The sequence below is a fragment of the Pipistrellus hanaki genome (assembly GCF_964339955.1).
Source record: "Pipistrellus hanaki genome assembly, chromosome: 2".
Lineage (NCBI taxonomy): Eukaryota > Metazoa > Chordata > Mammalia > Chiroptera > Vespertilionidae > Pipistrellus > Pipistrellus hanaki.
Genome location: NC_140504.1, coordinates 33,525,247 through 33,550,508, shown reverse-complemented (window position 1 = coordinate 33,550,508; position 25,262 = coordinate 33,525,247). Strand labels below are relative to the sequence as shown.

At 37.6% G+C, this 25,262-nt stretch overlaps 1 protein-coding gene and 1 long non-coding RNA gene across 11 annotated transcripts in view; one reads left to right on the top strand and one right to left on the bottom strand.

The window, feature by feature from the left end:
• The window catches only part of LOC311618212, a 470,112-nt gene that overhangs the window by 79,535 nt on the left and 365,315 nt on the right, over nucleotides 1–25,262 (bottom strand). The window lies entirely within an intron of this gene.
• Nucleotides 1–25,262, top strand: part of TBL1XR1 (TBL1X/Y related 1) — a 148,983-nt gene that overhangs the window by 80,036 nt on the left and 43,685 nt on the right. Inside the window, exon 2 of one of the 9 annotated variants that reach the window (XM_084875559.1) lies at nucleotides 1,043–1,097. The exons of the other annotated variants lie outside the window; for them this stretch is intronic. The gene's annotated coding sequence lies outside the window, so the exon portion shown is untranslated. The remainder of the gene's footprint in view (nucleotides 1–1,042; nucleotides 1,098–25,262) is intronic. 9 annotated transcript variants of the gene reach the window in all.

Below are 25,262 nucleotides of genomic sequence, written 5' to 3'. Positions count from 1 at the left end.
CAAATTTGCTTATAATCTAGCTGAGGACATAAAAGCCATTTCTACACATATGCATATGATGCTTATAAATTTATAGATATTGGCCCACATGATGGTTTTCCTCTGGACCTGAAAAATGCCATAGTGTTAACAGTTATGCCTGTGTTGTGTAATATCGCAACTTTTTTTTTTTTTCCCCTCTGAACATCCCATAAAGGAGTGCTTTGTGAACAGTTAACTCTACCACCCCCACACCCTCCCTCAACTTTGTTCTTGATATAATAACCATGAGGGATTCATAACATTTTTGTATCTTCATTTGACTAGGTACAAGTTGTTTTAACTCTAATTGCACCTTAAGTCATGATGACGTATAGCTACCTTCCTATATTAATGTTTTATATTACTTTCTGTAATTATTTTATAACATTAATAGAACCCATTGGCCAACATATGTGTATTATTATTGTAACATTTTATTGTGAAAAATTTCAAATATACACTAAAGTAGAATAGCACAATAAACTCTCAGCTGCAGTACTCATCAGTTTTGTTTCATTTAATCATTTTGTTACTATTAAACCCCCCCAACACACCTGATTATTTTGAAGCCAACACTTATATCACATGATTTCATTCATTAATATTTTATTATGTATCTATGGAAGATATGGACTATTTAAAAATATATACCAAGATGCCATTATCACACTTTAAAAATCGAGAGTTTTTCTTATTTGAAAAGAAATTTAAATATGCTTTTTTAAAATTGTGGTAAAAACAAAATTTATCTTACCAATTTTAAGTGTGCAGTATATGCAGTGTTAACTATATTCACATTATTATACAACAGATCTTTCGAACTTTTTCATCTTGCAAAATTGAAACTCTGTACCTATTGAATGAATCACAGGTCTCAATTCTTTCTCATCTTCAGTCATTAGCAACAACCAGTTTACTTTTTGTTTCCATTAGTTTGACTAGCTACTTTTTATAAGTACGTATGTTTCTTTTCTTTCATGATGCTCTCCAGTTCCATTTAACTTAGCATAATGTCCTCTAGGTTCTTGCATGTGACAGGATTCCCCTCTTTTTAAAGGCTGAATAATCCATTGTGTGTGAGTATCATATTTTCTTTATTCATCATCAGTGGACATTTGTGTTACTTGTACCTTTGACTATAGTGAATAATGCTGTGATGAACATGAGTGTGCATATATCTCCATGATAAACATGGGTGTGCTTAGATCTTGCTTTCAGATCTTTTGGCTATGTACCCGAAGTGAGATTGCTGTATTATGTGGTAGTTCTAGTTTTAATTTTTTGAGGCACCTCCATATTGTTTTGAACATGGCTACATAATTTTATATTCTCAACAATAGTATACAAGGGTTCTGATTTCTCCTCATTTTTTAATACTTGTGATTTTCTGTGGGTTGTTTTATTTTTTGAATAGTGGTCCTCCTAATGGGTATGAGATGATGACAGTAATTTCTTTTTTTACAGTAATTTTTTAAAATTTAATTTTATTGTTTAAAGTATTACAAATAGTACTACATATATCTCTTTTCCCCCTTCCCCCATTGACCTTTCCCCGAATCCCTTCACACACACACACACACACCCTGCCTGTACATGTTCCTCCCCCCCAGTGTCTTGTGTCTATTGGTTATGCTTATATCCATGCATACAAGTTCTTCGGTTGATCTCTTTACCTCTCCCCCACTACCCCTCCCCAGCCTTCCCGCTGTAATTTGAAAGTCTGTTGGATGCTTCTCTGCCTCTGTGTATCTATCTTTTTGTTCATCAGGCTATAATCTGTATTTTCCATAAATGAGTAAGATCATGTGGTAGATTTCTTCACTGAGTGGCTTATTGCACTTAGCACGATGCTCTCCAGTTCCATCCATGCTGCTGCAAATGGCTGGTCTGATAGTTTTTTGATGGAGTCTTTTGGGTTTTCTATGTATAGTATGTCATATGCGAATAAGGACAGTTTTACTTCTTTTCCAATTTGGATGCCTTTTATTTCTTCTTGTCTGATCACTATGGGTAGTACGCTAGTACTGTGTTGAACAGGAGTGGTGAGAGTGGGCATCCCTGTCTTGTTTCTGTTCTTGGGGCAAAAGAGTTTAGTTTTTGCCCATTGAGTATGATGTTGACTATAGGTTTGTTATATAAGGTTTTTTATTATGTTGAGGTATGATCCCTCTATTCCCAATGTGCTGAGAGTTTGTATCAAGAAAGGGTGTTGGGTTTTGTCAGATACTTTTTCTGCATTGATTGACATGATTATGTGATTTTTGTCCTCAGTTTGTTTATGTAATGTATCACATTTATTGATTTATAGATATCGTACCATCCTTGCATCCCTGGAGTAAATCCACTTTGTCATAGTGTCTGATTTTTCTAATATATTGCTTAATCCAAGTTGCCAGAATTTTGTTAAGGATTTTAGCATCTATGTTCATCAAGGATATTGGCCTGTAATTCTCCTTTTTTGTGGTGTCTTTATCTGGTTTTGGTATTAGAGTAATGCTGGCTTCATATAAAGAGCTTGGAAGTGTGCTTTCCTCTTGAATTTTTTGGAATAGTCTGAGGAAGATAGGTTTTAGTTCTTTGAATGCTTAGTAGAACTCCTCTGTAAAGCCGTCCAGACCAGGGCTTTTGTTTGTTGGAAAATTTTTGATTGCTGCTTCAATTTCTTCAGTAGTTATCGGGTTATTCAGGTTTTTTGATTTTTAGTGAGTTTTGGGAGCTTGCATTTTTCTAAGAATATGTCCATTTCATCTAGGTCAGTGGTTCTCAACCTTCCTAATGCCGCAACTCTTTAATACAGTTCCTCATGTTATGGTGACCCCCAACTATTTTTGTTGGTACTTGCAATTTTGCTACTGCTATGAATCGTAATGTAAATATCTGTGTTTTCCGATGGTCTTAGACGACCCCTGTGAAAGGGTTCGAGACCCACAGGTTGAGAACCGCTGTCAGGGGTCGGCTAAGACGATTGGAAAACAGATATTTACATTACGATCTTGTTTTCTTTTTTTACATATGCGTCATGTTTTCTTATCCACTCAGCTACCCTATGTCTTTTGATTGGTGCATTGAATCCATTTCCATTTAAAGTTATTATTGATAGGTACTTGATTATTGTCATTTTTATCTCTTATGCCTGTGTTCCTTTTTCGCTTCCTATTTCTTCTTTTTACAGCAGACCCTTAAGCATTTCTTGCATTGCTGGTTTGGTGGTGATGAACTCTTAGTCCTATTTTGTCTGTGATGCTCCTGACTTCACCCTCAATTTTGATTGATAGCCTTGCTGGGCACAGTATTCTTGGATTCAGACCTTTTGCATGACTTTGTATATTTCATTCCATTCCCTTCTGGCCTGATGTGTTTCTGTTGAGAAATCAGTTGCTAGTCTGAAGGGGGATCCTTTGTAGAAAACTCTCTCTCTGGCTTCTTTTAAGATTCTTACTTTGTAGTTGGTCTTTGCCAGTCCTATCTAATAGAAGGGTAATATGCAAATTAACCATCACTCAGTCACAAAGATGGTGACACCCAGTCCTCTCATCCCACTTGCTCATAAATAAATAGTTTTTCTACAGAATCACAACAAAATCCATGTATATTTGGTTGGTATGTATAACTTACACTTTAAACTATTTATTAATTTTTCCTTTTAGGGAAAAACCTGTAAAGTTTTCTTATTTTGTGTTTCATAAATTGCATTCCTGTAGTAGAATATCTCTTTCCCTTGTGTATTTTGACAAATTGGTAGTTAGATCTAAAAACTTAATCTAATTCAGGGGTTTTTGCTTAATTTGAAGGGGAGGGTTAGGGTGGTATATTTCATGGATGGTGCTATATAATTCTTTGAAGAAGCACACCTAGTATTTAGTTTTCTCTAATTATTATGTTAATTGGTCACTGCTGATCATTGCCTTGATCCATTATTTCTATGAATGTACAGAATATTGACATCCTAATTGTATTAAGTATTTATTAATATGTAATATTTCTACAAAGAGAAACTTCTCTCACTGGATATTTGATGCCCTGGTAGCACAGTTGGCACAGGAAAAGCATACTAAACACTTGATTCTTTCCTTTATTTATGAAATTAAAATACTGGGTTGTTTCCTAGAGTCGTTGAAAAGTAGACCAATGAGGATTTTAAGATGTCATTGTGAGCTTATGGATTTAAATACTGGATATGTTTTATTGCATGTAGATTTTTTTTCCTGTGGATGCTTATACTGTCTTGGCTGAAGGAGCTGACAGTGGCTTTCCTAAAAATAAATACTTGTTAATACATCAATTTGAAATATTACATAATGTATACCTTTTTTTGTTTTTTTAGGTGCTACCCATAGTAGAGATGGCTATTTATTTCAAAATCAGACTTTCTCCAATCTTATCTCCCTTCCATGTAACATGGCAGACTTCATTACCACCACCAATATGTATTTTGTGTGTGTGTGTGTGTGTGTGTGTGTGTGTGTGTGTGTGTATGGCAGATTACTTATTGAGACACTGTGGCCCTTGTTTGCCATTGCCTCCCCTTCCCTGGTCCTTCACATGTAGGCCTGTGATCTATAATGTGGTAGCCACTAGTCATATGTATTTGTTGAGCACTGGAAATACGACTAGTCATAATTGAAATGTGCTGCAAATATAATATGCATGCTGGAATATGAAGATAATTTTTAAAAAGTAAAATCTTGATTATAAGAAATTTTGATATTGGGTTAAATAAAATTTGTTATTAAATTCAGTCACCACCTTTTTAAATTTTCATGTCTATAGAAAATTTAACATTATTTAGATGGTTTGCATTATAGCTTGCATTGCCTGGGTTATTTTCCCAGCCTTACAAAGGGTTCAGCATTCTGAAGAAAGGGGTGCGCGTACATGATTAAAGATTCCAGAGATGAAAGATAATTTTGAAAGGCATTGGGGGTCAGAGGATCTTTAGCTGAAGGGAACTGAAGACTCTCCCCCTATACTCAGGACCCTGCTTTTATTCACAGGATTTATCCCAAGGCAAGGTGGAGATAGACACTTCAAAGGGTAAGGTATCAAAGGCTAGGATTATCAGTTTGGGAAATAGTCTACAGTTCTTGAGGTGTTTGGCCAACAAGAGGCAATAAAATGCCCTGAATTGTCTGGCAGCTAACAATGCTATTCAGGTTTGGGGGAAGTGCTGTAGAACTGTTTCCAACAAGTAAACTACATATGTGGCTCACCCTTGTTGAGCCGCCTAAGCTTCACCAACCTTTTGGTAAAACTCTTTAATTATGACATGCTGGAATTGGTTCTCGGCATTGCATTGTAACATTATTGTTCTAAACCTGCTAGTCTCAGCTACCTGACCTATATATTCTGCTTATTTGCCAAAAATAAGTAATTAGCACAATGAAAACCTGGATAATGCTAAGATCCGGGGAAACTAGAATGACCCTCAGAGGGTTCCTAAAATTAGATCATGGGACTACATTTCACAGCTAAATTGACTTTACTCATCGAATGTCCCCTCATTTTGCAAAGGAGATACTAAGACTTAGAGAAATGATGCCATATCACATACTTTGTCAGTTACAGACCAAGACTTAAACCAGATCTCCTCATTTGCAGTCCAGTATTTAAAAAGAATTCTGTCATACAAATTATACAGAATTGGGATATTTTTCAAAGGTTTATCATGAGAGCTTCACAGGACCTCTGGAGGAGATAGAATTATAGGATTAAAGCCTCTTGGATAGGAGAACAGCAGTTGCCAACCAGTGGTCCATGAGGGCCGAAAGGTTGTCAACCGTTGCTCTGGACGTTTTCATTACTGATGCAAACTATCAGGAAAAACTTTTTAAATTTAAACTAGACTTTCCCCCCATTTATTTGCATTCTCTTATTTAGAAAGATGAATTATTCAGTGTTTGCTCTCTGTCTACATTTATTATCTTATAAAATAATTCTTCCCCTTCCCTCAATTTTTCAATTATGAAGTTTTCATTTATTTCTTTTTATGTTTTCATTTCCAGTGTGTGCTTTACCTTGTGGAGAGTTGGGTAAAGTGGCTGCCGTAATGTCTTTGATCATTCTCATGTCTGGATCATATCAAAATTGGTATCTGTTAATTGCCTTTTTCTTTCAGAATTGTTCAGAATTTCCTGATTCTTTGTATGTTGTGATTTTTTAATTTTATTTTATTCTCTTGGGAGTATGATTATTATTATTTTCTTCTGATTAAAGCAGGTGATCAGTATGGTAAGGTTTAGACTACAAGTTCTGTTACTCTAGTAGTTCCAATGTTAGTTGTTTCATTTTTAAGGCCTTTGTTAAGCTGCTTTGGGTCTGTTTCCTCATATGTATCACTCAGGATTAGTGTGGGACACAAATAGTGACTAATATCTTTAGATCTCAAAAATCTTTGCTTCTTAGGGTATGTTCTACATAGACACCCTATGGTTCTTGGGACTTTGTTGGTTCATACATAGGAGTATAGGATCCTCTTCTTCAGCTTTCATACTCTCTACCTCTCAAAGGCCTATTTTCCTGGTGTAGTTTGGCTAAACTGACTTAAGCTTTTGAGGTAGAAAAAGACCAACACCCCCAAAATAGGAATATCATTTACAGTCTTGAGCAAGTGTGTTCAGGAGAATAATAGGGAGGTGTAATTAAAAAAATGAAGAATTGGCTCCCATCAGACAAATCCTTCCACACACCCTGACCGCAGTCTCTGTATAATGATTGAAATAAAAATTACTATGAGGGCACTGTCACACAAACAAAAACAAGTAGAAGCTATACTAGCCTTGGGTGAATTTCCTGTCTTAATGGTTTTGCCTGAGGGCAGGTTCCTGTTGGCTTGTTGGCAGTCATTGGCTTGAGGAATCCAAGACAGAGTTCAGAACTACACAGCAGCTGCAGAGTACTGGAGACAGCAGAAGGAAGAGAAAGGAAATCCCCTATATAACCTCTGCCAAAATGGGGCCGACCTCTCACCTCAGAACATTCAGGTGTCTGTCAGCATGAGAATACTTAAACAAGCTGTGCTATCTTTGTACAACAAAATACTACTGGGCAATGAAAAGGAACAAACTATGTAGCAACTTTGAAACATGCTTAGTGAACATAGCAATACATAAAACATGACACTAAGATATGATTTCCATGTATATGATGTTTGAAAAACAAAAACATGCAAATTTTATCTGTTTAAAAGATGGGGTGGAGGAAGCAGAGCTAAATTATGCTGGAAAGAAGTGGTTGTCATGGCCTAGAACTGGATGCCTGGGTTTTGGGGACAGGAATTAATTGGGAAAGGGTATGTGGGAACTTTGTAGGGCAATGGTAATATCCTGTGTTCTTAGGAAATTCAGTTACCTGAGCATATGCGAGTCAAAATTGATTCAATGGTACATCTAGCATCTATTCATTGTTTGTTTGTGTAAATTTTTCTTTAAAAGAAAAAACATATTACTTTGCTATAGTTAATAATAGGCAAGCTGAAGACTATAGGGGGAATTATACTGAGATCTGAAACTTCTTTTAAAATGCTTCAAAAATGAAGACCAATTAATAGATGTGGGAAAACAGATACAAGGTATAATTTTAAATTAAAATTTGGTGGTGACTCTGCAGTTTTTCCCCCCATTTTTTTCTGTATGTCTGTACATTTTTTTAATAATAAAATGTTGTAAATATACTAGTAGTATTTTTCTAAATCAGATTCCTCTTAATATGTTTTTAATGGTTTCATCAAAATTTATATTATTTCTTTACATTTGAAAATAGTTTGAATTGATCAGTGACTTTTCTGCCTGTGTACTGAGCTCTGAACTGTTTAGATGCAGAAAGATATAGGAATATAAACAATAAAAGTGAGAAGACAAAACATACCACATAATAATTTAGTTACCTCAAAGTGACACAGCAAAGACTCATTAAGATAATTTATAATACATAAATTCTGAGGGAATGGATACATAATTAGAGTATGCTCAGAGTCAAGTATGATTAATGGAAGATGGACTCCCTGGGGTTGCTTATTTTGAACAAGTTTTGAAAATGCTACTAGAGAAAATTACTAGAATCTCTTTCCATTTTTTTAATTGACCAATTGTCATTTATGAATAATGGCTTAGAACAAAATTTTATAGTGTAATGTATTCATTTTTCAAAGAAAGAGGCTGCTTAATTTTTATGCTAGAATTGTTAGCTAGGTTGGATGATTAGAATTTGTTTTTTAAAATAATGTATTTTAGGAATATAGTTAAAAGTATATTAATGAGTTTTGGGGTTGAAAAGCAAACAATCATTGTTCCAGCATTTTGTGGTATTTTATAAACTTTTAAGAGATAAATATAATGTTGTTATAAGGTATTGACATAATATTCAATATTAAGTATAATCTTTATAAAATACTAATTCACTTTTCTCATTTGATTTACTTTTAGGAAATCTATTCTGATAAGCTGAATGTTCATATCAGAATAAGTTGAAAGTGGGTGAGAATGAGAGAAAAATAAAATTAAAATGTAAATTGTAATTATTAAGTGTGATATTTTAACCATTATTCTAATCATTTTAATTTCTTTTTATAGCCCATAATTTTCTTCCCTAATCCTGAAATGAGAACTTCCAATAAAATTAAGCAGTTAATATATCTTAGAAAATGAAAAGTTACTTACAGTATATTGACTTCATATTTTTCTAGTGCCCTAAAATAGTCATATTTGGACTGGGTTTTGGTCTTTTGTCTTTTTTAAAATTTAAATATTGATTTCAGAGAGGAAAGGAGAGGGCGAAAGTGGTAGAAAACATCAACTATGAGAGAGATTCATTGATCAGCTACCTCCTGCACATCCCACACTGGGGATTGAGCCCGAAACCTAGGCATGTGTCCTAATAGGAATCCTGGTTCATAGATTGATGTTCAACCACTGAGCCACTGTTTTTTCTCTTTTTATCTTTCCAATAGTATTGCAATAATAAAAATAATTAACATTTTTTCTTAGGTATTATAACTTCCTCAAAGCAAATGGGCTGATATGTTGTGCCCAGCTCTAGTCATTTATATTGTTTCAGGAATTCTGTATTATTGATAACTGAGATATTTTGGTCTTAGAGAAATTGTCTGCTTACTTATATAAGTGGTGGAAGAATTACAGATGTACTTATTTTCTAGCGATAGAAATTTAGTGAGGGACAATCTATTGGGCTTCACATGACATACCAAGTAGTTATTTTAAAGATCACATTTTTCTTTAACTGTTCATCTTGGTACCAGCACCATCCTATAGGAGAATATTTTACCTGAAACAGTAATCCTAAACTTTTGAAGGAGTTTTTTTTTTTTTACACTGTACAAAATTGGCTAAAAACAATGCTGCTTATAGTATCTTATTATTAGTAATAGTATTTTATTGGTAATAAGCTAATGTTTAAGCTAACATTTTAATGTAAATAAGCTACTGTTTAAGTCTCTGAAAAAGTCATGGGGGAGGTGAGGTGGAAAAAATTGCTAGGCACAGCTGATATTCAGAATAGAGCCCTACAATATGTTCTGCATATCCATTCCTGATTTCTGTTGTTTGCAATTAAGTTTAAGGGTATTTTAATAACAAACTCGTTAGGATTATAAATCCAAGTACCCAAATTAAAATGGGAAATATATTCAATATAAAGGAAAATCTTGTTTCACAGATTTTCTATCTCAGACACACATATATCTCACAACCATTAAGATTTTTATTTTTGCCTTTGTTTTTACCAACCACAGAGAAATTTTATTAGTGATTCTGAATAACATATTAGGTACTACATTGCCAAGATAAAATGTTCAAATGAATAATTAATGGAATTGTGTCGATGTCAAGTTATTTTATAATACCTTAGATAATTTGCATAAAGTAAGCATTGAAAAACAAGTTGTTTTTTTTCTCATGGAATGTTTCATTATATCTTTACTAAAAGGCCCAGTGCACAAATTCATGCATGGGTGGAGGTCCCCTGTTCTGGCCAGCGATCAGGGCCAATCAGGGCTGCTGGAGGCTGGCCAGCGGGGGGAGGGGCCGTGAGAGGTTGGCCAGCTGAGGGAGGTTGGCTGTTGGAGCGCACTGACCACCAGAGGGCAACTCCTGCATTGAGCATCTGCCCCCTTTGTGGTCAGTGCTCAACATAGCGACTGCTTGTTCAGTCTTTCTGTCGCTTAGATTTTTATATTATATATAAAGATATCTTTTAAAGGTGGACATTGCATCCTTTAATGAAGTAGATTTCTCATAGAGTTTGGATTATTGAGATAGGCTTATTGGTTCTCATGTTTCTGGAGTTTCTGCCAGGTCAGAAGCATAGCATCAACATAAGCAAAAAATAATAAACATAAAGTAGACTATTAGCTGACCTATGAACTTAAAACTTACAATTCAGTTTATTAGACCACGAGGATTAGCTGGGACCCAGGCAGTTAATTGTACTTGGGAAATTAGAGTGGAAAGCCACTGTTTTTGTTTTTTTTTTTTGAGGCACCAGAGCCTTTCAATCATCTGTTACTGATAGAGGCTTGATTTCTTTCAGTACAGAATCTTGAAACACAAAGACACCCTTTTTTTATGTTTCTGTGTCACCCAGAGGGGGAAAAAAGTCATTTCAATTAGCCTTGTTGGAAGGAGAAGCCAGGTTCTATTTTGAGACCTAACCAGAAAAAAATGGTTGCATAGGGAACATACACTCATTAACAAAGAAGGATATCACAAGTGTAATAGTTATTTTATTGCATATTGAAGTTAAATAATTGTTTAATTATTTTTCTTGTCATTTTACTCTTTGTTCATTTACTTAACTGAGGATAGTTATGAGACACTTTGTGACTTGAAGTCATTACTAGGCCAAAGGTATTCCTGTACTATTTTCTAGATTTACTTGGGTGGTCTGGCTAAACAAAGGTGAATAGATTTTTTTCAGGTCATAATTTGGCCACTCATTACTACTAAATTTAGTTTGTATAGTAATACTACTAAGGCTGGTTTATCATAAAAACATTTATAGCAGTTACAAGTTCGAAGGTAATTGCCTTTTGCAATTCAAAATTTTATGCAAATTCTTTTCATCTGTTTCCACCTGCTATATCCAATGTAAACTTCTCTGTTAACAAGTCTACATTTTATTGCTTCTTCCTAAATTTGTCCATAGAATCCCTCAACATTAAAGCTGGAAGAGCCCTTCCAGATTATCAAATTCAGCACCCTTATTTTACAGATCAGGAAACGGAGGCCTTGGGCTAGAACAGAGGTCTCCACTCACTCTAGGACTCTCTTCTGTTCCATCAGGCTTCCTGAGGTTTATTATGGAACACAACAACGTCATACACAGGGTGAGCTTTTTTGTTGTTGTTAAAAGAACACACAAAGTGTTTGCTCCTCTCATCAGCTGCTGTTCATCATTCCTGTCAAACATTCCATTTTCATTTTTTGCCCATACCTGTTTTAATCCTTAACATAGTGTAGTTACTTATGACTTTTAAAAAAAAAATTTTATTATTTTTTTACAGAGAGGAAGGGAGAGGGATAGAAACATAGATGAGAGAGAAACATTGATCAGCTGCTTCCTGCACAAGTCCTCCTGGGGATGTGCCCACAACCAAGGTACATGCCCTTGAACAGAATCGAACCTAGGACCTGTGTCAGTCTGCAGGCCGACGCTCAATCCACTGAGCCAAACCGTCAAGGCTACTGGTGATTTTATTTTTCTGATACTTCTCGGCATTTGATCATTATTTTTTAAGTTAAACTCTTTTAAGAAGGTTTCTTATCAGTAACCACTGAAGCCTTACCAGGCATTATTAGCAATAGTAGATTAAAATTTAAAACAGGAATGATTGGTAGAGTCACAAATTTAGATTTAAAAAAATGAATTACATGTAAGTATAAGAGTGTGGCTGTGAGATCTAAGAGCAGACAGGATACTAAATATGAGTGCATTTTTTTGTGTGAAATAAAATGCCAAGTCAACAGTGTAACATGTAATTCCAGTAAAATTGGTTTATCTTATGACCTTAGGGATTTAAACACATTTGTGTTTTAGATTATTGAATTATTTTCTCTGTTGATGCTCAAATTGTCCCATTTGGCTAGTGATCCCCTCTTTAAGTTTGTTCCTATATCCTTTAGACCCTGGTTAGTTTAGGTAGCTTTCTTGCTTTCTGGTTTAACAAGATAATATAGACTTATGTGGTTTTCAAGAATAACTCAAGGACTTCAAAGTTCTCTTGGGTAATGATTTCTGTGTGACCAAAAGAATCATTTCCACTCTCTTTTCCCTTTTTGTTTTTGAATTTTTGTAAACATTGCCCATACTAATTTTGCTTTTGTAAAAGAGTAAGGAAAAAAAAATCTTATCAGTTTCATGAAAATTAACATGCTTCTTTTGTATGTTTACTTTTTAAAAATCTGTTGTTTTATGTCACTGAAATAACCATGATATCAACTTTTAGGCTTTTTGAATTTTAGGGTAAACAAGCATGACTGCTTCATCATGAATCCTGATAAATTTGTTCAATTGGATAGGGTACCACCATCACAGTCACACAGACAGACACTTTTGACTACTCATCAGCCATTTAAAGGGTTCCTATCTATTTACCAGTTAACTAATCGTACTTCAGGTGAACTAAGTAAGCGGTGTAGATGTATTATGTGGCGATAATTTTCCTGAAAAGATAACTTTGTGGAGAAGGGTTGTAGATGTTTCATTTTGATTGAGTCATAATGGCATATAAATTGTGTTTAGATTATATTTCTTATACTGGAGCACGAGAGCTATTTTATGATTTATGAAGTTTTTAAAAAATACTTGAATAGCTACTATGTATTGAGTATTAAATTATAAAGAACAGACTGCCTTTTAAATGCATATAATTTGGGGGAGGCTGAAAAAACAAATATGCATAATAAAAGGTAATGTAGTAACAGTCTTAACACAGATTATAAACTAGTTTTTCATGCATTTCTATCTACTTATGAGGTTTGTAGATTAGATTTTATTTTTATTTTACAGAACAAGAAACTGTGACTTAAGGAATTTAAAATGACTTTGATTTATGCATAAGCAATAACATTTGAAAGAAAATATCATTCTGATTGGTAGTCTAATCTTTTCTCTATTGGCTAGTTTTGAACAGATTTAAAAAACAAAAAAACAAACACCAAAAAACACAAAACTATGCTTTGGGATCTAGGAGGGAAGTTCCAGCCATCTTTTATGTTGGTATTGGAATAGGCTTCATAAGGAGATGGCATTTGAAGAACAGAACAATTTCAACACTTGTAGTTGGAACAAAGAGCTAAAAAAAAGCAGGAATGTGAAAATTTGTGGGATGTTAGAATCACACACATGCACACGCATGCACACGATCTTAATTTATGATTGTTCAGGTTAAACAATGGAGTGAAAACAAAAGCATTCAGTAGAAGTTGCACTTGGAATTTGATCTTTTTCCAGTAAATGTGGCATAATTCAGGGGCAAAGGGGTGATTTCCCCTTTGTTGGCACTTATATGTAAGTGTTCTGAGCACATTTATGGTAGGATAGGCTAATATAATGATACTTGGCAGTTTAGGTGTATTACCATTGGAAGTAGAGAAACGTCTATGCTCATCAAAGGGTAAATTTAAGGAAGTGATCTGTGGCGAGATAGATACTTTGAGACTGTAGCCTGGAGAACTTAGATGCCTGGCTGAAAAGTTAGAGGAGTGGTTACGAACCTTTTTTTGGCCATGCCCCACCTAAACATCTCTAAAATCCTGAAGCTACCCCATTCCCCCAACTTGGCATATAATTCTTATTATTCAAAAAGTGAATTCCTGCCGAAACCGGTTTGCCTCAGTGGATAGAGCGTCAGCCTGCAGACTGAAAGGTCCCAGGTTCAATTCTGGTCAAAGACATGTACCTTGGTTGTGGACACATCCCCAGTAGGGGGTGTGCAGGAGGCAACTGATTCATGTTTCTCTCTCATCAGTGTTTCTACTCTCTATCATTCTCCCTTCCTTTCTGTAAAAAATCAATAATATATATATATATATATATATATATATATATATATATATTTTAAAGTGAATTCTTATTCATGTGGAGGAATCCTAAAAGGCCATTAATTTGGTCTAAACAAGCTTTCAAATAACATGGCATTCATGAAAGAGAAAAATAAAAGAACAGAAGGACAGTTGAAGTACTGAGGAAGAAATCATTAACAAATTGTTTTAAAAAACTAATAATAATTGAAGTGACTAAGGGTCTGGTGCATGAAATTCATGCATGGGGTGTGTGTGTGGGGGTGTCCCTCAGCCCAGCCTGCACCCTCTCCAATCTGGGACCCCTAAAGGGATGTTAAACTACCCATTTAGACCCACTGGGATTGGGTCTAAATGGGCAGTCAGACATTCCTCTCACAATCCAGGACTGCTGGGTCCCAACTGCTCACTGCCTGCCTTCCTGATTGTCCCTAACTGCTTCTGCCTGCCAGCTTGGTCACCCTCTAACCACTCTGATGCCAGCCTGATTGATGTCTGACTACTCCCCTGTCAGCCTGTTTGCCTCTAACTTCCCTCCTCTGCTGGCCTGATCACCCCTAACTGCCCTCCCCTGCAAGGTCGATCACCTCCAACTGCCCTCCCTTGCAGACCTGGTCCCTCAACTACCCTCCCTTGTAGGCCTGGTTCCTCCCAACTGCCCTCCCCTGCTGGCCATCTTGTTCTGGCCATCTTATGTCCACATGGGGCAGGATCTTTGACCACATGGGGGCAGCCATCTTGTGTGTTGGAGTGATGGTCAATCTGCATATTACTCTTATTAGATAGGATAGAGGCCTGGTACAAGGGTGGAGCCAGCTGGTTTGCCCTGAAGGGTGTCCTGGATCAGGGTGGGGGTTCCCTTTGGGTGTGTGGCGGCCTGTGGTGGTTTGCAGGCCAGCCACGCCCCCCAAGCGACTCAAGCGCAGGCCCTGGTATCTGGAATTTATTTACCTTCTACAATTGAAAGTTTGTAGCCTGGAGTGGAGCCAAGCCCCCTGCTCACTCAGCAGCCGCCATTTCTGTTGGGGTTCATGTATCTTCTATAATTGAAACTTTGTTGCCTGGAGGGGAGGCCTAGGTGGGCCAGAGCAGGTGGAAAGCTTTGCTTCCTCCGTTGCCGGGAGCAACCCTAGCCTGCTTTTCCAGCTGGGTGGCTGCTGCCATTTTTCTTGGGATTTATCTTCTTAAAAATAAATTGAAACTTTGTATCCTTGAGTGGAGGCCTATGCCCAGCCAGGGTGTGTGGAAAGCTTGGCTTCTGTTGCCGGGGAAACCCAAGCCTCTCAACTGCCTTTTGAGGCTGCAGCCATCTTGGTCAGGGTTAATTGCATACTTGCTCTGATTGGCTGGTGAGCATGGTTTGAGCAGAGTGATGGTTAATTTGCATATTACTCTTTTATAAGGTAGGATATGGAAAAATAGCAAATAAAGTTTCAAAACATAATAGAGAACTGAAATGCATAAATATGTCACAGTATATATTTATATACGATATATGAAGCCCCTAGAACCGTAAGAAATGCAAAAAAAAAATAACTCATCAAATTGCCCCTTCCCTCCCAGTTTAGAGTGAATGTGGAAGGTGATAGGTAGCAATAAATTGTATATGACATAATCAGTATGTTTTATGTCTTTGAGTCTCAGAAGATAACAGAAAGAGACCAGGAGACTTTAAGGCTATTGTAGTATGGGTGATAGAAACTGTAGAACGGAAGGCATGGCTGAAAATGGTATTGCATAGGTAATAGAAGATAGAATTATGGTTGCAGGTAAAAGCTGAGATAGGAAGTTATATCCAACATGATACTAAAGTTTAAAGTGTGTGTGCTAGAATTAGTGATACTTACAGGCAAGGGGAGAAACAAATTTGGGGGCTTAGGACATAAATTGCCCCAGATGATGTTGAGTTATAAGATTCTGAAAGGAGAATTTGTATTTCAGTCAGCTGGAATACTTGAAGTGGGAAAGGTCAGGATGTGTTAGATGCAGCTAATTTCTAATTCTTCAGAGTGAATGAGATCATCAGTGGGAGAGGAGAGTGAAGACTACAGTGCTAAAAAGAAGTTAGCTCTACACATAATAGGGCAGGAAGAAAAGTCAGTGAGAGATAGATAGTGAGAGGAGGACCAAGAATTCAAATGTTGGAAGTTTAACGACTGTTCTTCTTAACCTTCTCATATTCTGGAAATGGCAAGGGGTGAGAGTCAAAGAGTATGAAAATCCTTTGAATTTTTAGGTAATAAAAGTATTTAGAGTCCATAAGATCAAAAGCCAGATTAACAATAACAAAAATATTTTTTCTTCTTTACACACATACATATTCTTTTACTTAAATTCATGAATGTGATTATACTTTTTTAAAAACACATTTTTATTGATTTCAGAGAGGGAGGGAGGGAAATAGAAATGTCAATGATGAAAATCATTGATCTGCTGCCTCCTGCATGCCCCCTACTGGACGTTGAGCCCGCAACCTGGGCATGTGCCCTTGACCAGAATTGAACCCAGGACCCTTCAGTCTACACGCTGACATTCTATCCACTGAGCCAAACCAGCCAGGGCTATACTTTTTTTAGTGTACTCTTTTTCTCTCCCCCCCCCCCCCCCAATCAAAATCCAGGAATATTATTAATGTACAATAACCTTATTTTGGTACTCCCTTTTTAATGGACTTATTTTATTCCTTTCTCTCTTTTTCCAGGGGGAGTGTGTTTGTAGTTAGTGGGTCTATAACTTGACTGGATTGATTATTTACTAAGGAGGACACAGCAGGAACTCCTTTGATTAAGGAGTATTCACTTGATTTGTTCCTACCTGTTTGTTTTTTTAAGGAAAAAAACCCACAAAATCTAATAGGATAGTACTGCTATTTTTTTTTTTTTCTAACACCCTGAAACCAAGCTACGACATTCATGGTGGATTTCCCTCATTTCCCCCCCAATAAAACTTGAAAGCCTATTTTAGTTCACATATGTCATTAGTTTCTAGTTCATTTGCTTTGCCTTCCACGTTTACTAATAGTTGGTATGTGTGTATCTGTGCACACAGGCGTATGCGCACATGTGCACATATGTACTCACGTGTATCAATTGGTATCTGAGGATTAAACTTGGTTTAAATTGTCTTCACTTGATTTGAGCAGCATTGATTGCCATTGGAATGAATGTTGTTCTCGTCTTTATGTTTTTTCCTCATACTTGGGACACTTACATATATTAATCAAACTTTTCTGCCACAAGAACAATCTTCTGCACATTTTTACTTATGCCCCAGAGTTTGCTCAGTATAACCAATTTATGGGCACTTGTTTTGATTTACTAGGGCCCACTAGTATTCATTTTGTCTACTTAGTTTTTTCTCTTGAATCAAGAATACCTGTTTCTTACCTAATAAACTTTTATAAAGGTGGTTATAGGTAGTTTTTATTTATAACTCTACGAGTTTGTTATAATTTCTCAGTTTTAAGCAGTTCCCATTCATTCATGTGATTTTCCTTTTAAGGTTCTAGCTGTTTCTGTCTTTCATATTCCCATAGTATATCTGTTCCAAAGCTAGAATAAGTTGGTTTTAATAGCCCTGACTAGTTTGGCTCAGTGGATAAAGCGTCGGCCTGCGGACTGAAGGGTCCCAGGTTCAATTCTGGTCAAGGGCATGTACCTTGGTTGCGGGCACATCCCCAGTGAGGGTTGTGCAGGAGGCAGCTGATTCATGTTTCTCTCTCATCAGTGTTTCTAACTCTCTATCATTCTCCCTTCCTCTCTGTAAAAAATCAATAAAATATATATTTTTTTAAAAATTAATCGAGAAATTTTTGTTATTTTTCTTGTTTCGTTTCAAACTCAGAGCTTTTCTTCTAGTGTTAGGGGTCCACCTTCTTACTTTTATTTTCATACCTGATTTTGAGTTTCTAGCCTTTCCTTTAGAGACTGACAATGCTTTGCCTTCAGTCCTAGGACTCATTGCTGCTCAATAACTGAAAAATATGTGCCAGAAATATGATCTACCTCTGTTCCTTTAGTGTTTTGATATCTTGTCTGTCTTCATTCCTCTGTCAGTGTATCTGGACTAGAATTTTATCATTCAACGTGTATTTATTGAGTCATGTAGTTTTATATTTTAAAAGGATCTTAGAAGACATCTGAGTAAACAACCATTCCTTTATATGTTTGAGAAGTTAAGTCCACATCTGTGGGCAGTGAGGCAGCTCATCAGAGGCCTCTGGGTATAAAGGAAATAGGGTAGTAGTTAATGTCAGTTGAACTTAAAGCAAGGGTGATTTGGATTGGTTGCTAGTTTACTTTTCTCAGTATAGTTTTGCTGAGAATCAAATTGCCTAATTGAGATTCAGAATTCGTGTTCCCGTTCATCAAATCAATGGCAAGTGTTCTGTTAAAAATGTTCTGTAAACACCAGGTTGGATTTGATACCAGCCATAGTTTGCAGAACCGGTCATAGGTGAAACAAATGATTGACATTAGGAATCTATTGCTAATGAATAATGATTTGATATACACCTTGCCTGTGATGCACCTTGCAAACGATATACATTTGCCTGTCTTTTTAAAAATATATTTATTTTATTGATTTTTTTTTTTACAAAGAGGAAGGGAGAGGAATTGAGAGTTAGAAACATCGATGGGAGAGAAACATCAATCAGCTGCCTCTTGCACACCTCCTACTGGGAATTGTGCCCGCAACCAAGGTACATGCCCTTGACCAGAATTGAACCTGGGACCTTTCAGTCCGCAGGCTGGTACCCTACCCACTGAGCCAAACCAGTTAGGGCTGCCTGTGTCTTTATATAATTCACTGTTTATAAATGATAGTTGGTCCTAATAAGCATTATATTTAGTAAGTACTTAAATGTTTCTTAATGAAGTGAGCCCATTTGTTTTCCATTTCCCTAATTCTTAGAAATGTCCATTTATTTAAAGGTGCATTATTTCTCTTAGGGCAAGGTTGTACTATAGATTTTTATTGGGACATAATATTCAAATTATGTCAGATACCATGTTAAAAACTTCCTGATTTATTATAAAAGGGATATATATTCTCCTATTTAATAGTGTAAGAGTTATTTAATGATGGATTTTTAAAAATATAGCTTAAACTCAGCATTTATCCTAATGTTAAGACTAGTAGAATTTTGTTGTTGTTGTGAGGAAATACACTACTTTGCTTCTCTTTGGACTTAACGTTACAGGCAGCCATGAAAAGATATTCTTAAAATGTTTGACAGATAAACCACAGTTGTAGTTTAGGGCTAATACACTACAAGAAAAGTAAATAAGGTTTTGTTTGCCAATAATGCTTTAAGGTATCAGCCAAATAGTTTGGTTTTGTACTGTTTTTGTTTTTGTTTAATTAGTATTATATTAAAAATAAGCTGAAATATGTGTTTCATTTAGAGTTTAGTGTTTCTCCTTGAGATTATCAGATTGTTTCCAAATCCTATTGTAACTACAGTTTACAAAAGTAATTTGATAAACATGATTTCATTTAGTCTAGTAATATTTTGTACAACCTTACAAAATGTAGCATTGCAAAAGTTGAGAATGTATTTTACGCACATTTTAAGGTATATTGCCAAAGACTTCAAAGCTAAGTCTTAAAATATACCTTCCTTCATTGTGCCATATTTTATACACACAAAAGCATTATTACCTAACAGTGGTAGAATTTTAATTATTGTTTTTAATGAGGAGGAGAATTAAGGGTAATGTATTTTTGGTACTGCTCCTGAGAATCTTTTGTGGGGGTGGGGGCATTAGGAGAATGAGGTATTGGGAGTAGGGGCAGAAGATTATAATATAACGTATTCTGTTAATCTCATCATCCTTGATAATTACAGAACAGGATGGGTTCCTAAAGATAAAGAGAGAGGCAAATTGAAAGGCAGATCCTAGCAATTGTGAACTTAATAATTTTCAAGGTCTCTAGTGAATGATCAGAGAGCTTTTAAGAATTTGTCATATAAGATGGGTGTTTCTAAGTTTGACAGGACTGCCATAACAAATGGCTACAGATTGGATGGTTTAAGCAACAGAAATTTATTTTCTTACAGTTCTAGAAGTTGGAAGGCCAAGATCAAGGTGCCAGTGGGTGTGGTATTTTTTTAAGGCCTCTCTCCTTGACTTGCAGATGGCTGCCTTCTCTTTGTTCTCACATGGCCTTTCCTCTGTGCACATGCATCCTGGTGTCTCTTCTCTTACAAGAACATCATTCTTTTTTTTTTTTTTTTTTTTTTCAATAAATTTTTATTGTTCATATTATTACAAGTGTTCCTTTCCCCCCCCTTCCCACCCCACCCTCTGCCCTTTCCCCACTCCCCATTGTCCTCATCCATAGGTGCACAGTTTATGTTCAGTCTCTTCCCACATTCCCCTCTCCCCTTTTCCCCAAGAATCATCAGTTCACTCCCCTTCCATACCTCTGATTCTATTATATTCAACAGTTAATATTGTTCATCAGATTTTTTTTTTAATTTCCTTGGTTTTTAGATTCACTTGTTGATAGTTACGTATTTGTTGTTCATAATTTTTATCTTTATTTACTTTCTCTTCTGAAAGAACCCCCTTCAGCAATTCATATAATTCTGGTTTGGTGGTGATGAACTCCTTTAGCTTTTTTTTATTAGTGAAGCTCTTTATCTGGCCTTCGATTCTGAGTGATAGCTTTGCTGGGTAGAGTATTTTTGGCTGTAGGTTCTTGCTATTCATCACCTTGAATATTTCTTGCCATTCCCGTCTGGCCTGCATGGTTTCTGTTGAGAAATCAGCTGACAATCGTATAGGTGCTCCTTTATAGGTAACCACCTGCTTAGCTCTTGCTGCTTTTAATATTCTCTCTTTGTCCTTTGCTCTTGGAATCTTAATTATGATTTGTCTTGGTGTGGTCCTCTTTGGATTCCTCTTATTTGGAGTTCTGTGTGCTTCCTGGACTTGTAAGTCCAATTCTTTCCCCAGGTGGGGGAAGTTTTCTGTCACTATTTCTTTCAGTATGTTTTCGATATCTTGCTCTCTCTCATCTTCTGGGACCCCCATGATTCTGATGTTGGATCGTTTGAAGTTGTCCCAGAGGTTTCTTACATGATCTTCAATTTTCTGGATTCTCTTGCCTTCTAGCTTCTGCAGAGGAGTGTCTTCTGGCTCTTTATGTTCCAAATCTTTGACTTGATTCTTGCGATCTTCTATTCTGTTTTTAGGACTCTGTAGAATATTTTTTATTTCAGACAATGTATTCTTTATTTCTTGTTGATCCCTTAGCATTTCTTGTTGATCCCTTTTCATATCCTCATAGGTCTCATTTATTTTATCGGCCTTTTCTAGGAGTCTCTTGAAAAACCCCATAAGTGTGGTTTTGAACTCTATATCCAGTCGCTTTTTGTCCTCCATTTCTTTCGTTTGTGATCTATTTGGTTTAGGCATTTTCGCAGGCAGCTTTTCTGATGGGGCGGAGTTTCAGGGTGGAGCCTACAGCCTTGGCTTCCGTCAGCCCCGCCCTATGCGACTCCTGAGACTCAGGGTCTTTCAGTACTTGTTGCAAGCGCCTCTGAGAGAAAGGTGCCCTCGATTTTCGCCTGCTACCAAACAGTGTAAGCTCTCCCGCAATGGGCCCGAAACTGGGGTTCAGTTCAGTTGGAAGTGGAGTTGGAGGTGGCGTTCAGAGCAGTCTGGAGCCTGTCTCCTTCCCGCCAGGGCAGTCCTACGGCACAGCCGGCCGGCTCTTCTCTGCGCGCTGTGTGCGCGCCTCTGGGACCTCCTTATGCCGCTTCCCCGAGTACCGCCTTACAGCCCAGCTCCCTCTGGATGAGCCTGGGTCCCCGGGGTCTGGCCTAGAACGGGGGTTCAGAGCAGTTGGGGGCCCAGCACAGTCGGAGTGTTTATCTCCTTCCCGCTAGGGAACGCCCGCCAGGCACTCGGCCTCCCTCCTCTCCGGCTTCGTCCTCTCCGCCCGCGCCGCGTGTCTCCGTACCTTGGGCTTTTACAGCTCCTCCGCGCTTCCTTCTGGTTTTCTCCTTGCTTCTCGTTGTAGAATTTCCAGTCAGTTGACTTTCCTGTAGTTCTGGGTAATGTCCATTTTATATTTTAGTTGTATTTTATTGAAATTGTTGCGTGCGGCTGCGGCTAGGTGCCTACCCGAGCAGCCATCTTGGATTCTCCAAGAACATCATTCTTATTGGGCCATATTCAGATTATTAAAGGCTCACCCTATTGCCTTCATTTTAACTTAATCACTTCTAAAGATCCCATCACCAAATGAAGTCCCATTCTGAGGTGTTGGAGGTAAGGGCTTTATAGTAGGAATTCTATACAGCCCATTGAGTGTAGTACTCACCATGACTTCACTAATGAATAAATTGATTTAATCTCTCTCCGTTCTTTTATTTCCCCACCACATACACTTTTTATTATTGTTGTTATGATAGTTTGGTATTTTTACAATGTGTTTTGGTTTTCAAAAGACTATTTGACAGTTTTCTATAACTCAGTGGGTTGCAGGGCAAGCAGCTGAACTGTATTTTGCTTTAGATCAGATTGACAATTGAATTCACCCCCAACAACAAAATAAATTTGTGTTTAAAGCTGTTATATTTAGCAGGGAATTGTAGTGGTCTGTTTGTGACTGCCAAGACTGGCTGACCAATTAGTTCTGCTTTTCATATCCTATTCTGAGTCATTGACAGTTTATATCATAACTTGGAATTAGGAACTTATTCGGACCCTCTAGTGCTAAGAATTTTGATTCTTTATAGTCATTACATTATTTTACATTATACATTCCATATTTTTATTTTTTTCCTACACTGAGCAGTCAGTTTAGTTTTTGAATAGCATTTCTGAATACACAGATTTATATATATGCCAATGTTCTTACATTAAAATGAGGAATAGAACACTGAAGAGGAAACGAAATAATGTGTACAAAGGCCTAGCCGCTGCATAGCATGTAGAAATCCTATCTAATAAACAGTAATATGCAAATTGACCATACCTCTGCTACACCCACCAGCCTGTCAGGAGCTGGTATGCAAATTAACCCAACCAAGATGGCTGTGGGCACGGAGAGAACAGGAGGCTTGGGTTTCCTGGGCAATGGAGGAAGCCAAGCTTTCTGTTTGCCCTGGCTGGCCCAGGCCTCCACTCAAGGCTACAAAGTTTCAATTATAGAAAATAAATAAATCCCAACAAAAATGGAGGCAGCCACGAAGCTGAAGAGAGCAGGAGGCTTGAGTTGCCCCTGACGATGGAGGAAGCCAAGCTTCTGCGACCCTGGCCTGCCTTGGCTTCCTCTCAAGGCTACAAAGTTTCAATTATAGAAGATAAATAAATCCCAATAAAAATGGCTCTAGCCACGGAGAGAGCAGGAGGCTTGGATCTGCTCAAGACTACAAAGTTTCAATTGTAGAAAATAGATAAATCCCAGATACCAGGGCCTCCACTAGAGTCACTGGGGGTGTGTGGCCGGCCAACAAACCACAGCCCCTCACCTAGGCTGCCCCATGCCCCAAAGGAACCCCCACCCTGATCTGGGATACACTTCAGGGCAAACCAGCTAGCCCCCACCAGTGCACCAGGCCTCTATCGTAGCTAATCCTATCTAATAAAAGAATAATATGATAATTGACCATCACTCCAACACACAAAATGGCTGCCCCCATGTGGACACAAGATGGCCACCACAAGATGGTCAGCAGGGGGAGGGGAGTTGGGAGGAACCAGTCTGCAAAAGAGGGCAGTTGGAGGGACCAGGCCTGCAAGGGAGGACAGTTGGGGATGATCGAGCCTGCAAGGGGAGGGCTGTTGGGGGCAACTGGGCCTTCAGGAAAGGGCAGTTGGGGGAGGGAGGGTCCAGGCCTGCAGGAGAGTGCAGTTGAGGGGGACTAGGCCTACAAGGGGAAGGCAATTAGGGGTGACAAGGCCTGCAGGGGAGGGAAGTTAGGGGCAAACAGGCTGGCATGGGAGTGATTAGGGGGTGATCAGGCTGGCAGACAGAACGGTTAGAGGCAGAAAGGCTTGGGTTTCCCTGGCAATGGAGGAAGCCAAGCTTTCTGCCTGCCTTTGCTGGCCCAGGTCTCCACTCAAGGCTACAAAGTTTCAATTATAGAAGGTAATTAAATCCCAACAAAAGTGGAGGCAGCCACGGAGCTGGAGAGAGCAGGCAGGCAAGCAGTTGGGAGCCAGCAGTCCTGGATTGTGAGAGGTAGGATCGGTCCTAAATGGGCAGTCTCAAATTTCTCGAGGGGTTCCAGATTGGAGCGGGTGCAGGCTGGGCTGAGGGACACACATCCCCATGCACAAGTTTCGTGCACCAGACCTCTTGTTAATAAGTGTATTAATAAATATTCTTTGCCTCATTTTCCTTAACATGCAAATAATGAGAAGCAGTGTGCCTACAGGTAGGAGCAAAAGTAACGATATAACCCATATAATTTGATTTAAGAGGAATATTAGTTCCTCTAACACTGTGCTTATTACAGAAACCTGTAGGCCATTTATAGGTGCCTGCCTGAACACTCAGATCAGGGTATGTGCTTTCAGAATTTTATATACTTTTTTCTTATCTAAGTTGTAATTATTTGTTGTTTTGCTCCCCAACCTGGAAAGACATAAGGCCTTGCCCTGGTCTACTTTATTTAGCCATGTCTTCAACATCTGTCAGAATACCTGGCACATTTGGAAGTGTTCAAATGAAGTATTGGATGAGTGAATAAAATAAATCTATCAGAAAAAAAATTGTGCTTTGATGCATTTCTCCCCATAGTCTTTGTTAATTACATGACCATTTTAGTGTTTGCTTTTCACTGGTCACTATCTAACTCCACAAATGCATCTGATCAGCATTTGTTTGGAATGGTTTATTACCCCAAAGTGCAGTAAGTACTTTAGCCCCACCATTATCTACGGTTTCACTTTCCATGCTTTTAGTTACTCATGGTCAACCAATCTAACAATATTAAATAGAAAAATCCCAAAAATAAACAATTCACAAGTTTTAAATTAGGTCCCATTCTGAGTATCATGATGAAATATCATGTCATCTTGCTCTGTGCTGCCTGGGATGTGAATTATCTCCCTTTGTCCAGCATCTTCACACTGTGTATGCTGCCCACCTGTCAGTCCATAGCTGTCTTGCTTATCAGATCTACTCTCTTGGTATCGCAGTGCTTATGTTCAGTAACCCTGATTTTACTTAATAATGACCCCA